This window comes from Engraulis encrasicolus, chromosome 17, assembly GCF_034702125.1.
Source record: "Engraulis encrasicolus isolate BLACKSEA-1 chromosome 17, IST_EnEncr_1.0, whole genome shotgun sequence".
In the NCBI taxonomy this organism is placed as follows: domain Eukaryota; kingdom Metazoa; phylum Chordata; class Actinopteri; order Clupeiformes; family Engraulidae; genus Engraulis; species Engraulis encrasicolus.
Genome location: NC_085873.1, coordinates 34,729,532 through 34,743,024, shown reverse-complemented (window position 1 = coordinate 34,743,024; position 13,493 = coordinate 34,729,532). Strand labels below are relative to the sequence as shown.

General features: G+C 40.7%; 1 protein-coding gene across 1 annotated transcript in view; it reads right to left on the bottom strand.

The window, feature by feature from the left end:
• The window catches only part of si:ch73-127m5.1 (neurotrypsin), a 136,917-nt gene that overhangs the window by 47,974 nt on the left and 75,450 nt on the right, over positions 1 to 13,493 (bottom strand). The window lies entirely within an intron of this gene.

Here is a 13,493-nt window from a genome sequence, read left to right as displayed (position 1 = left end):
TATGCATAATCTGCGTAACTCCTGTTATTGAAACGGCCAGGGCCTCGCTGCTTCAAAAATGCAGCCTGTTACAGCAATGTTCATATAGCAGTAGTGACGTTAAAAAGGTTGTAGCGAAAGCGACGAGAGCATAGGAGGAGAGCTGCCTGTCAGAATAGTGTGAGCGCAGCTTTGCTGACAGAATGTTTTCAATCCTGGCGCGCAACAGCATGGAGTTGCCGCTCGCTGCACTGGAAAGCCAACTGTGGGAGGCTACGTCGTGACGCTAGTGTCCATGGGTAATGTAGGAAATCTCGCCGTCTAACGTTCGTCAGAGCAGCGGTTTACCGCTCATAATTTACTGTACTCGGGAACTACTAGCCAAATTGGCGGGTAGGTATTTTTTTCTACTAGCCAAAATGAATTTTCACCCCTGTTTGGCGTGTTGGCGTGTGTTAATTTAGAGCCCTGCTTAAAAAGAAAATGCAGAGTAACCGAGCGTCTTTGGAGGAAAACTAAATTAGAAGTCCACAGACAATCCCTTAGGGATGAGATCTCCTCCTACAATAATGCAGTACGCTCAGAGAGAAAAGCATATTTTTCCAAAATCATAACAGACAACCAGCATAATGCGAAAGTTCTTTTTTCCACTATTGACCACCTGCTTAATCCAACACATAGCAATAACAACCTAAATGCAGCATCACATGCCAAGTGCGAGGAATTTGCTAGATTTTTTAATAAAAAGATTGCCGACATTAGAGAAGGCATCCAAGGTTGAAACGCAGCAACCTCTGTCGCCCACTCAGGCGATACACCGAGGGGAGGGTTAAACCCCCCTAGGAGACCTGAGAGCTTCCAAAAGTTTTGTCCAATTACAGAGGACGACCTCTGTAAAATAGTCAGGGAAAGTAAGCAGTCTACCTGCAGCCTTGACGCGATCCCCACATATCTGCTAAAAACATACTTGGTTGCTTAGCAGCACCTTTACTGCAAATTGTTAACACCTCTATGCTTACAGGCATTTTTCCAAGCTCATTCAAAACAGCCATGGTAAAGCCACTCCTAAAAAAGACAAATTTAGATCAGAATTCTTTAAACAACTACCGACCTATATCAAACCTCCCCCTTTATAAGCAAGGTACTAGAAAAAGTTGTATTTAAACAGCTTAATCAACATCTGGCTGGGAATGATATCTTGGAAAAATTCCAATCAGGCTTTAGAGCCAACCATAGCACCGAAACAGCACTAACCAAAATAATAAGTGATCTTAGGCTCAACACTGCCGCAAACAAAGTTTCAGCACTTATCCTCCTCGACCTCAGTGCCGCCTTTGACACGATAGACCACAACATACTAATTGACCGCCTTGAATCTTGGGTAGGCTTGTCCGGTCACGTCTTAGAGTGGTTCAAAACATATATTACAGGAAGACAGTTTTTTGTCACCATCGGAGAATACGTCTCCAACAAGTATGATGTGCCTTTTGGAGTTGCTCAGGGTAGTTGCTTGGGCCCTCTCCTCTTCTCTCTCTATATGTTGCCCCTGGGCTCCATCATCAGAGAGCACAATGTTGATTTTCATAGCTATGCCGATGACACTCAACTATATATCTCTGTCGAGCCTAGCCAAACCACTGCCATTCATGCCTTGACTAAATGCATGTCTGCCATTACAGATTGGATGAACAGTAACTTCCTAAAATTAAATGAAGATAAAACTGAAGTGTTGCTCATTGGGCCTAAGAAAAAACGTGCAAAACTCCACTCAAGCCTAGGTGACCTAAGCATACACATTAAAGATAAGGTTACTAGCCTAGGTGTGGTCATAGACTCGGATTTGAGCTTTGAGCCTCACATCAACAAGATAACAAAATCTGCTTTTTTCCATCTTAGAAATGTCAACAAAGTGCGCGGCTTGGCCCCCCGACAAGACGCTGAGAAACTTATTCATGCCTTTGTCACCAGTAGGATAGACTACTGCAATGCTCTCTTCTCTGGTCTCCCAAAAAAAAAATTAATTGACAAATTGCAACTCATTCAAAATTCTGCGGCAAGAATCCTAACAAGAACCAGAATGAGAGAGCACATCTCTCCTGTCTTGGCAGACCTGCACTGGTTACCTGTCTCATACAGAATCGACTTTAAGATTCTGCTCACAGTATTTAAAGCATTAAATGGACTTGCCCCTAGCTATATCTCAGACATGCTCTCTTTTTATGCCCCTGCTCGAGCTCTCAGGTCCACTGATGCCAAGCTGCTAAGGACCCCCACCCCCCCGCAGAAGAAGATCGGCGACGCCGCGTTTGCCTGCTATGCGCCCAAGAGATGGAACACCCTCCCCATCGAGATCCGATCAGCCACCTCCGTCGACTCCTTTAAGAAGCAGCTGAAGGACCCACCTCTTCATCCTTGCCAACTCCTAGCTGCCAAGGCGTCATAGTGTCCCAGCCGCCGCAGCGCCCTTACTACTCGCAATCCAGCCCTGGCAGGGGGCTCCCCTAGGTGGCCGCTGGTCTCTGCCTGAGGTTTCTTCCTGACTACAGGGGTCTTTTTTCTCAGACCTCACTGAGCTTTTTTTTCCCCCCTCACAAACTATGAATCAAGCGAAAGGGAGTTTTTCCTCACCCCTGATGCCACCAGGGGCCGCACCTGAGCGCCCAATCTCTGTGTGACTATCTATGACTTATGATAGGCCCAGCCACTATGGACCTTACACATCTAAGAATCCTGGTCCTAACCTACGTTGACCTTATGACTCTACATTCTCTGTCTATCTCTTCTTCCTCTGCCTTCCTGCTTTTCTGCCTCTCCTCTATACCTCTCCTTTTAAATCTATCTCTAACAATGTTTTTTTTTCCCATTTGTTAAGCACTTTGAGTTACATGCCTTGTATGACACAGTGCTATACAAATACAATTATTATTATTATTATGAGTACATGAATGTATGAATATGTTCATGGAATGTAGGCAATCTTACATTACATTACATTGCACTTAGCTGACGCTTTCGTTTATTCAAAGCGACTTACAGTTATTACTTTTCAGGGTATTGGTTACAGGCCGTGCAGCAATGTGGGGTTAGGAGCCTTGCTCAAGGGCACTTCAGCCATGGATGGAGATGTAGGTGGAGGTCAGGGGGGATTTGAACCTGCAACTCTTAGATTGAAAGACCAACTCTAACCACTAGGCCACGGCTGCCCCACAATCAATTGAACACAATCCTACCCGACTTGTGTTTAATATTTGTTATGGCATTTCATCACATTCTGGCCAACATATTTTCTTATTTTATATCAGCTATTGGTTGTATTTCTATGAAAATCTGAACGGCCAAATCCTCTCACATAAGGTATTATTAATTTGTGGGCATAGTCACACTCCCATAAAGTACCATATGTTTCATGACATTCTATGTGTCAACAAGAAATATTTTGTCCCTTATTTCATTTTTTATGATGTATGATATATTAGCATTTAATATAAATCTGCAGTGGCAAGACACATGCATGCACACACCCTATACATCTCATCCATACTGCAGGCACGGTTGCCAGATGAGGCTGATGATTTCCAGCCCAAAAAATGCTCAAAACCCGCCTGGAGGCACTAAATCCTGCCCAATTCTATTGATTTCTACGGGCAAAATTGGGCTGGTTTTCCTGCAAAATGCCATTTTTACCCGCAGACAGTCATCCCAAGCAGCTCAATTGGGCGGGAAACAGCCCAATCTGGCAACATTGACTGCAGGCTCTGCAGGAGAAGTGCACTGCATCAGAGCCAGGCTGAAGGCAACATAAAACAGCACTTTCATTGCCCTTCAAATCCCAAAACAAACATCGGAGAGAAAATATGCAGCAGCCTTTCTGCAAACAATGAACTCTCCGGAATGTACTAGAACACATGGAATGACAATGTGACAGTGAAAGTGAAGTGAAAGCCCAACTCCAACTCCCATTGTCATTGTGACACAGCACTCCACAGCACGCAAGTGAGCTCTGCACACTGTACACAACGAAATTGCATTTATTCCTCACCCATGCAAGGAGGCATCCACCAATGGCGCCCGAAATAGAGCAGTGCGGCAGGACGGTACCATGCACAGGGTACCTCAGTAATGGAGGAGGATGGGGGAGAGCACTGGTTAATTACTCCCCCCACCAACCTGGCCAGCCAGGAATCGAATCGGCAACCCTTGACCTAAAAGTCTGACACCCTCACCACTTACCTATGACTGCCCAATGTGCTACTAAATGATGAAGTCTAAGACCATGATGTCTGCTAAATGTAAAGTATATTATATTGATCCAATTCTGGAAGAAACTCCTTGCCATCTCTTCCTTATCAATCGTCTGTGATACAGCAAAGAATGGTAGGGGTGATAAGAGAGAATATAAAATCAAGATTGTATTTTACAACCACAGACAGCGTTCTTCTATATTTCCTCAGACAATCTTGTTTTTGTCTTTGAACTTACATGGCAGCCTCCTCCCCGCTTTTATCACATGATGTTAATTTAATAACTGCCTTTTTTCCTTGTTGATGCAATGCTGAACATTTATGATAAACGCTAGGCCTAATTGTTTTTGCTCTCTCTTTGTGATCTCTATTTTCTGCTTAAATCCCTCTTGCTTTTCATGTTCCAGTCCAATTTCTTGAGCTCTTTTTATTGTCTTATTTGTCAAGCTGTTTGGGTGAGCTGCTGATGTTATCAAAATGTGGCCAGCAGCTGGAGTAGAGAGAGTAGAGAGATATATATACTTAAAGAATCTCTGGCTGGAGTAGAAGTTTTATTATGCCACATCCACGCTCATGGCCGTAACTACCATTGAAGACACAGAAGTCATGTCCTCGGCCATTTTTCAGTAATGTAAAATTTACCTACTGATGAAAACCGATATATGATCAACAATTATATATTCAGTCTATATACGCCACCCTCATTTATCCTGAAGGCAGTGATTAATGAAAACAAACTTGGGAGTTTGAGTGAAGTGTTTCAAGCATTCTAAATGTACAATATGCAGTAGGCTACAGAACGCAGTATTTCACCTCGATATTTGAAAATCTCTGGTTATGGCCCTGCTCACTGGAGAGAAGAAACTAGAGCAGCACATATGTGATTATTTATTGTCAAAAAAGGGGTTCCACGCGCTTCTGTTTTTACATCTGGTGCATCAACGGGAGGGAGGCAGGTAATCTTGAATGAAGAGAAGACACCGGAGCAGCTCAGATGGGATGCTTTTTCTTTTTAATTCAAGTGCACAACATGTTAGGGAAAATAAATTGTGATTATTTAGTGTTAGAGCCATAATAGAGAATTGTGAATAGTGAATAATAATTTCATTTTGTACTGCATTATGTTTAGTTTTAATATTTAGACATATTTACTGCTGTTTAGTAATGTTATTTTCTTGTGATTAATATTGCTTAATTTTATTAAGATATGCATGACGTCACTTTTTGCTGTATTAAAACTGTTTTACGTGACGAGGAAGGTCAGAGCGCAGCAGTCTTTGACCGAGACAAGATCTATAGAGACAGCAACGAGACGAGACCCATCGAAGCAAGACCACGCCATGTCGAGATGACACAGAGACCACGAGGCGTGACAATATGAAGAAGTTTTAAGTTTGATTTTATCCGTTTTATTTCTGTAATGTGACAATTTTCTTATATAAACAGTTTGAACTTTACACGGAGTCTCGCGTCATGGACTTAAGCTCAAAGAACTGGTCATAAAATAAGAATTCAAGAAACTGCACCTACATTTAGTTTTTCTCGATTGCCTCCACACAAATTCTGGTACTTCACACACAATTCTCGGAACATCTCACCCATTTCCCAACTCCCCTAACCAATGTCACTGAACACTAAACACAATTCCTTCTTTACACTGACATTTCACTTTTAAAACACACTCTTTTCAAACCACTAAACACAATTCTCTGGACTACACACAATTTTCGTGAAGAAAAACCCTGGTTGTCACATTGAACACACTGTCATTCAAAATACTAAAATCAACTGCCATAATAAGTTCACTTCCTCATCACATGGGCAAACTCTCTTCATACCGGTTTACAATCTGAAATCATCACCCCATAAGGACACACATTACATGTCATATTGATGAAAAATGAGTGGATGCAAGGAGAAAACACATTTGTTTAGTTTTTGAACTCAAAAATATGTTATACAAGACATCACTTTCATGTGGTTACCCAATATTTTACAATAAATTAGTGCATTTTTTTTAAATGTCAGAAAAATATGTAAAATATATACACATCTGTGTACTCCGAGTCTAAAAACAATATTTCAGTATTTTACTACAGAAAAATAGAAGAAAATAAGTTTCTACTGTGTTTCAAGTTGAGTATAGAGTTTTACCTTGTGCATATTAGTGTTCAATGGTTCACATAAGAGTGTATTAAAATGACTGCTTGTGTGTGTCATTTGAGAACAAAATGACCTTTTTAGAAGAGAGTACATTGTTTTGAGACAAGACGTGCATTTTTCAGAGGTAGTGAGGAGTTTTGCCCGTTGTGTGTGAGGTTTGGGGATTTGTGTGTGGAGTTTTGAGAATTCGAGAACTGATTCCGAAAAATGTGTGTAAGCAATCGAGAAAAACTGTTAGTAAAACCATGCCAAACTAAGAAGGCCTTGGTCATGGTTCAAATGGCTAAGGCACGGTCTTGTTACACTGGGGAGGGGACCCAGGTTCGATTCCCAGTCTAAGGTCATTTCCCAATCCTCCCCCGCCTCTCTCTCTCTCTCTCCCCATTACTTTCCTGACTCCTCTCAAACTGTTGTGTCCAGACTCAGGTGTCAAAAATAAAATTATAAACGTAAATTGATGGTGTAAGTACAACCAGGGTGCGATTTGTAGGGGGGGGGTATTGTCTCCCCTTCTGGTTTTGATATCGCCACTTTTTGCACATACATTTAATCACAGTTTAATGTAATTCCATTGATATTGCTTAAAATCTGAAACATATCCCCCCTTCTGGTTTTCCGACAAATCGCACCCTGAGTACAACACTCACACATGATTACATTACATTACTTTACATAGCATTTAGCAGACGCCTTTGGCCAAAGCCTGACGATTGATACAGATGTAGTTTTGTCCCCCTGAATAGTACATGGGGTGGATTCCAATATGCAGACTTCCATCCTCCCTTGCCTGCTTGTGACCTCATGATGACTTCAATGACGACAGAAAATGTATTCAATATCGTGCAAAAGCGCAATTCTAATGTCATTTCCTCATTTGCAATCGGGATGGTGAACGAAGAACATTCCCCCAAAAACTGTTGTGGCTTGGCTAACAGTAGGAAAACTTGATTGTTCTCTCCACGGAGGCGGACGTCAGCAAAACGCGAGGCCACAAACGCAAGTGGAGGACAGGAGTCCGCATATTGGAATGCACCCATGATTTGCTACCTCTAGGAGCAGTCCTCCTCCATCAATTTATTTATCTATTTATTTATTTATTCACTTATTCTGCCTGGAGCATTTGTTTGTCTGATTGTCAATATTTGTTTTTGTTATTTTCATGATGTTGTCTTGTGTGACTCTTGGTGTATTGTGTGTTGCAGGTGATCGTAAGACAAGTACACAGTCTACTGCAGGGCTATTCAAATGGCGGCCCTGGGGCCAGATGCGGCCCTTGGACAGCAAGGTTCTGGCCCCCCACAAGCCCCTTGAAATACAGAATCGTTTTTTTGGAATTTAGAGATAAAAGTATGGGTTCCGTTGTCGTGCTGAAACGGGACACAGGACATTAAAATGCAGGAAATTACATGTAAAAAATGCAAAACTTTCTGGGGGAGGACCCCCAGACCCTCCACTTCAATGAAGTCTCCCATATTTTTTTCATTGACAGAATAGCCAACCATAATACATACGTATAGTTCGGCCCCTTTACTGGGAGGAATTTGAAAAACTGGCCCTCGTTGACATTTAATTGAATACCCCTGGTCTACTGAATAATCAGATAAGTTACCTGTTGGAGGAAAACTGTGTTTCTTTCACTTTTTCACCTCTGGTATTGTCCAATAAAGGCGAGAAAAGCCCAAGAGTCGTGTCCATGCCAAAGAAGAGCCAGACCACAACCATATCCAAGACAAATCAGGGATGGAGAGCCAAGCACTGGCATGGCACACACACTCACGCACGTGCGTGCACACACACTCTCACACACACACACACGCACACACACACACACACACACACACACACACACACACACACACACACACACACACACACACACACACACACACACACACACACACACACACACACACACACACACACACACACACACACACACACACACACACACACACACACACCAAACTAAAGAGCACCAAAAATGCAAAGTTTTCCTCCTCCGTTTTTTCTCCTCTCCTCTGTTCCACCGCTTCGCCTTAAAGTGACTTGACTGACTGCATCTGCCATCGATGTTCCTAATGGCCGCCAGCGTGGAGATCTCCGCTAAGATAACGATAACGAAGCTCAAAGAGCTGGACTCATAACTCACGACTCACGGCACGGCAGGGAGGCTTCTCATTAGCGTCTTTAGCACTGAGAGTAAATCCCCGCAGCCCTGTTATCTCCCAATTTTATCAGCGCCCCGCATCTACATAAGCTTCTTAAGGATGCTGCGGTCTATGGTTCGCCGTCATTTACTGAGACTTGGTATCAAAGCGGGGGAATATTTAAGCCTGCCCCCCCCAAACACACACACTTTTCAGATTCAGATTTTATGATAACTAGGCAACTATCTTGCTCATTTATTTATTTATTTGATTGCTGTGTCTAACTACATGGATCACATGTCACATCTAATGAACTACGAAGTGAAGCTTTGTTATGGGCTCACACAAAGCGATAACTGTGACAACTATGGTAACTAGCTTGCTTTTTTACTTATTTATTCATTCTTTTTTTATTATTCTTTTTTTATTTATTGAATTATTTATTTATTTATTGAATTATTTATTTATTTATTTATTTATTTGGCCTGTTTTTCTTCACTATGCAGATCGCGTGTCACTGACAGTGAACAGCAAAGTGAAGCTTGCTTAAAGTGACAGATAACACTGATTCCTGAGAGTTTGGCAAAGGCATGTCCCAGCAGTAAAGTGCTAATTCTGTTGAAAATAAACTACATTTTCATGAACAAAATGAATCCAGGTAATGACCAAGGGGTCGGTTACACAAATGTACAGTTGTTTGAAATATTTAAGTGTAATTTGATTACTTTTCATGCATATAAACCTGCCCACTCCCTGTAAAAACAGCTGTCCCAAGGACAGACATCAACATTCCAAATGAATTAAAATACAAAAAACACTGATGGAATTAAAAAAATATCACCTGATGTGGAAGACCATATTGAAGTGGTTCTACAGATATGCAGATAGTGCGTGTAAAACAATATTCACTATTATTTTCTGATTGCTCAAAATCTGTCCAGCATATTAGTCACCACCGTCAGATTTTTTTTTAAAAAAGACAATTTAATCAGGTATGCACAAGTTCATTGTCATTCCTGAGGACCCCTTTTCAAGCCTTTAGCGCTACTGCATACTTCACCATCACTGAAGCTCCTGTAAGTTTACTATTTTCTCCTCGATTTCTTAATTTGTTTGGACACTGGTGCTGTCCCAATCATAAACTGTCAACATCGTCGGGGGTTTTAATCAGGGCTTTGAACCGGTTAAAGGAACGAAAACGAAAACCGGGAACTTTTTGTATTTTACAGGGAACAGAAACGAAACCAGAAACGTTATTATTTTTATGTTCTGGAACAGGAACACTTATTTAAAAATAATGGTAACCGGTTAATACCGGTTAATACCGTTCCTCAAACAAACAAAAAAAAGTAATTATTTTCCTGCGCACGTTACCATGACGGCTGAGGTTCACGTCCTGTGTGACATCAGACATTGTCTGACTGAATGGAGAGAGAGCTGTGGATTACAAAGGCTCCACTCCACATCTTAAATAAGAGAAACCACTGTCATACAAAAGGGCAAAGTTTCCATTGCATCATTGTAAGACATTGCAGAGAAGCGCGTGTAAAGCGCACCAAGAATGTTCGACGTTATTGGGCATCCATGGCCGCTTTAAATATGCACAAACTCACAATGTCCATCATAGCGCTCCCTGTGACCCAAGTCAGCGTGGAGCGTGCATTTTCATCATTGAGGTTTATTCTCCGCTTCTCCGCTTAGGTCGTCCCTAAATGACAAAATTCTGGAGGATATTCTTTTCATCTGCTTGAATAAACAGTTTGGAATGTAGGCTGACCCATTTGCACTTCCATCTTTCTTGGTTAATTAACGTCAGTTAGGCCTATGGGAGTAATCAGCTGACAGGAACGAAATTAACCGTTCCGGGAACAGTATTTTTCTGTTCTAACCGGTTCGGGAACGTCAATTTATTGGTGTAACGCATAACCGGAAACGTTATAATTCCGTTTCTGTTCGGAACGGAACGTTTGGGAAAAAATAACGGTTCAAAGCCCTGGTTTTAATAGTCTTATATTGCATTAATGTTTATTAATATATACTTTTTCAGAAGCAGTATGAAGCACTTAAGAAGCAGAGCGAAAAGGAAATGGCTAATAAGAACAAACAATGCATAATGTGTAAAAGAGTGTTTTTTTGTCTCACACCGTCAGATGTCACCACCGTCAGATTTTGTTCCGCTCATCATCTTGTTCCATATTTTATTAAATTGTGCCGGTTGATGAAACATTACCAGACATATTAGTAGTAATTGTGATCCAGACTCATACTCTAGCCTCAACTGAGGTGCATTTGGAGGGTTTTTAGTCACAAAACCTGACGGTGGTAACATCTGATGGAGTTCACAAAAAACATGTGTTTTACGTGTTTTTGACACTTTTGAAGAATATGCTTACAATGAATATCCACAATTATGTTGAATTGTTGAGGTAATTCACTTTAATACAGTAAACTTATTTTGTTACTTGCAATTCTGCATGGTGCTGTTGATAAAACCAGGAAAGAGCCTATTTTATGAAAAATGTAAAACATGGGGAGCTTGCCAATACATTTGCTGCACAGCCAAGACCTTAGTCTATGATAACAGACCTCTATATTTTGGATCTGAACAACTTAAAACCTGTTTTCCCCAAATATTCAAGAATCAGTGACTTACTTCCCAGAGAATCTAACTCATGAAGAAAAAACACACGCACAAACATACTGTGCACACACAAAAATATAGTGTTTATGCAAGATGCCGTTGACTTGAGAGTGCTACTTGTTTTGCTAAATGTATGTAATAATTAGGCCACTTTCGCCACCCTCAGATTACTGTCACCACCGTCAGTTCTTAAGTCACCACCGTAGGAAGGAGTTTTGGAAATTTTGAAATGAATGTGCTTACAAAATTTTCTTTAGGAGTTGTTGAATTATTAAAGTAATAGCAAATGTAAGCCTACATGAATATTTGTGAAATAACAAAAAAAATGTTTGTTCTATTTAGGCGTTAGGTAAGCATTGTATGACGGTACTCATTTCAAAATTAGACCACATGGAACAGTATTAAAATAGAACAAAAGTGAATTTTCAACATTCAAAGGCATATATGTGAACCTAAAAATACACATAATCGCTTAAAAACTCCAGATACATATGCAACCAAATCAATACAATTTTAATTGCGTTTAATTGTATCTGACGGTGTTGACAAAAAACAAGGTAAGATCTGAGAAAAAACAGATTTCTGAAAAAAGTTAAAAATGGGGAGATTGGCCTTGTGCATTTCTGAAAAGCCAAGACCTTAGTCTTCGAGGATATACCATAATGTTTTGTAATTCACTTAGTTTTTTCTTTCAACATTATAACCTGTTTTAGCCACTTTCTCAAGAATCAGTGATAGACCATTTAAAACACATCAAGGCAGAAATCCTGCTCATTTCTCGGCAGTGGTGCTCGGCAGCCTCCCTACTGTGCAATTTGTAGAATATTCAACTTACATTTTTAGATGTAACAGACCAGCAATAGTTGAAAGAGGTTGTTAGATGCTCAACGCTCACAAAGCAATTATCAGCTAACCATGGAGAATACTACTTTCATCACATCTTTTATGTTCCCCTTTATATTCTCTTCATATTATTACACCATTTTTCATACAAAAATTTCTTTTGATGACTAACACTAACTGTACTGTAAGAGTTACAGTAATATACATTAATATACAGTTAGTTTTACAGCAATATACAGTAGACTTGCTGTATGTTTCGTTGCCTCTCTGGCTGCCTTGTAACACTTGCTTATGCCACATAACACATAAAACGTGATTGTTTCGCACACCTAAGCTGGCAGGTGCGTTGGAGATTACCCATGGGTCGCTAATCAGACAAAGTTTTAAAACTCCCGCACACGGACCATTTTGCTGTTTGCTGTTTCCTTAACCCCTTAGCGCAGCACTATGGCTCTCTGTAATGTCATGGCAATGTTGTTATGATGTAGTTAAGCATTTTCAGCAAGTGAATAGGGTCACCGGCGACCTCTGCTGCAGTAAGAGGGTCTACTACACAAGGTTTCCGTCAAAGACCTTCATCATCAGGTAAAAACATAACACATAAAGCAATTACTCAAATGAACCCTCAATGGTGTTCTTGTTGCCTTTATGATGAATGATCTTAAAACCAGTACTTGTCTTGCACATGTGATGGATTTGGATTTGGATTGGCTGGATTTCTCCCTGTTTTTCTCTTAAATGAAGCGAAATTATTTCTTCTTATTTCTTTTCTCACAGTATTCTCACTTATTTCTTTTCTCACAGTATTGGCGCTTATAATATGAAAAGCAATATTCTCCTCTCCAGTCCCCTATGCACATGCACCTGACCTGCCACGAGGAAAATCCACCTCTCTCAGAGATTTATGATGCAAAGTCTGCGCCACACTTTTACTTTTCTGCAGGAATACGACACGGCATCAATAATGCTGCAGCCTACCGTGGGTGAGTCAGAAGTGCATAAATCTGATGCTCTAAAGATAGACTGCTATACTAACTGTGTGGACTGAGATCAGTGCAGTGCAGAGAGGATTATGCAGGTAGAGATCGGTTTTTTGTTTTAAAGTTCACATTCTCGTTAGGATTAGGAATCTGAGGAAGACCGCAGGGTTGAAACGTTATCTCCCGCAGCAGGAGTGTCCATATAAAAATACTTTTTGTTCACAACAAGAATTGTGCGCAGTCAAGCCAAAAGACGGCCGCTTTTTAACAAAAGAGCATGTAGAAAATGAAAATCCAAACAACACATCTACGGAGTCCGGGACAGAAAAGATAATATTTTTTTGGATGGGAAAAAAAGCGTTTCTCACTTTGTAAAGTGTACTCTCACTTTAGTAAGTCTAAAGAAGCTAAGGTTAAAGTCATCTTATTGACTTTATATGGAAAATATATTCTCTTGCCCTCATCATTATTCAGTGTATTTGCATTGTTGTGAGAGATA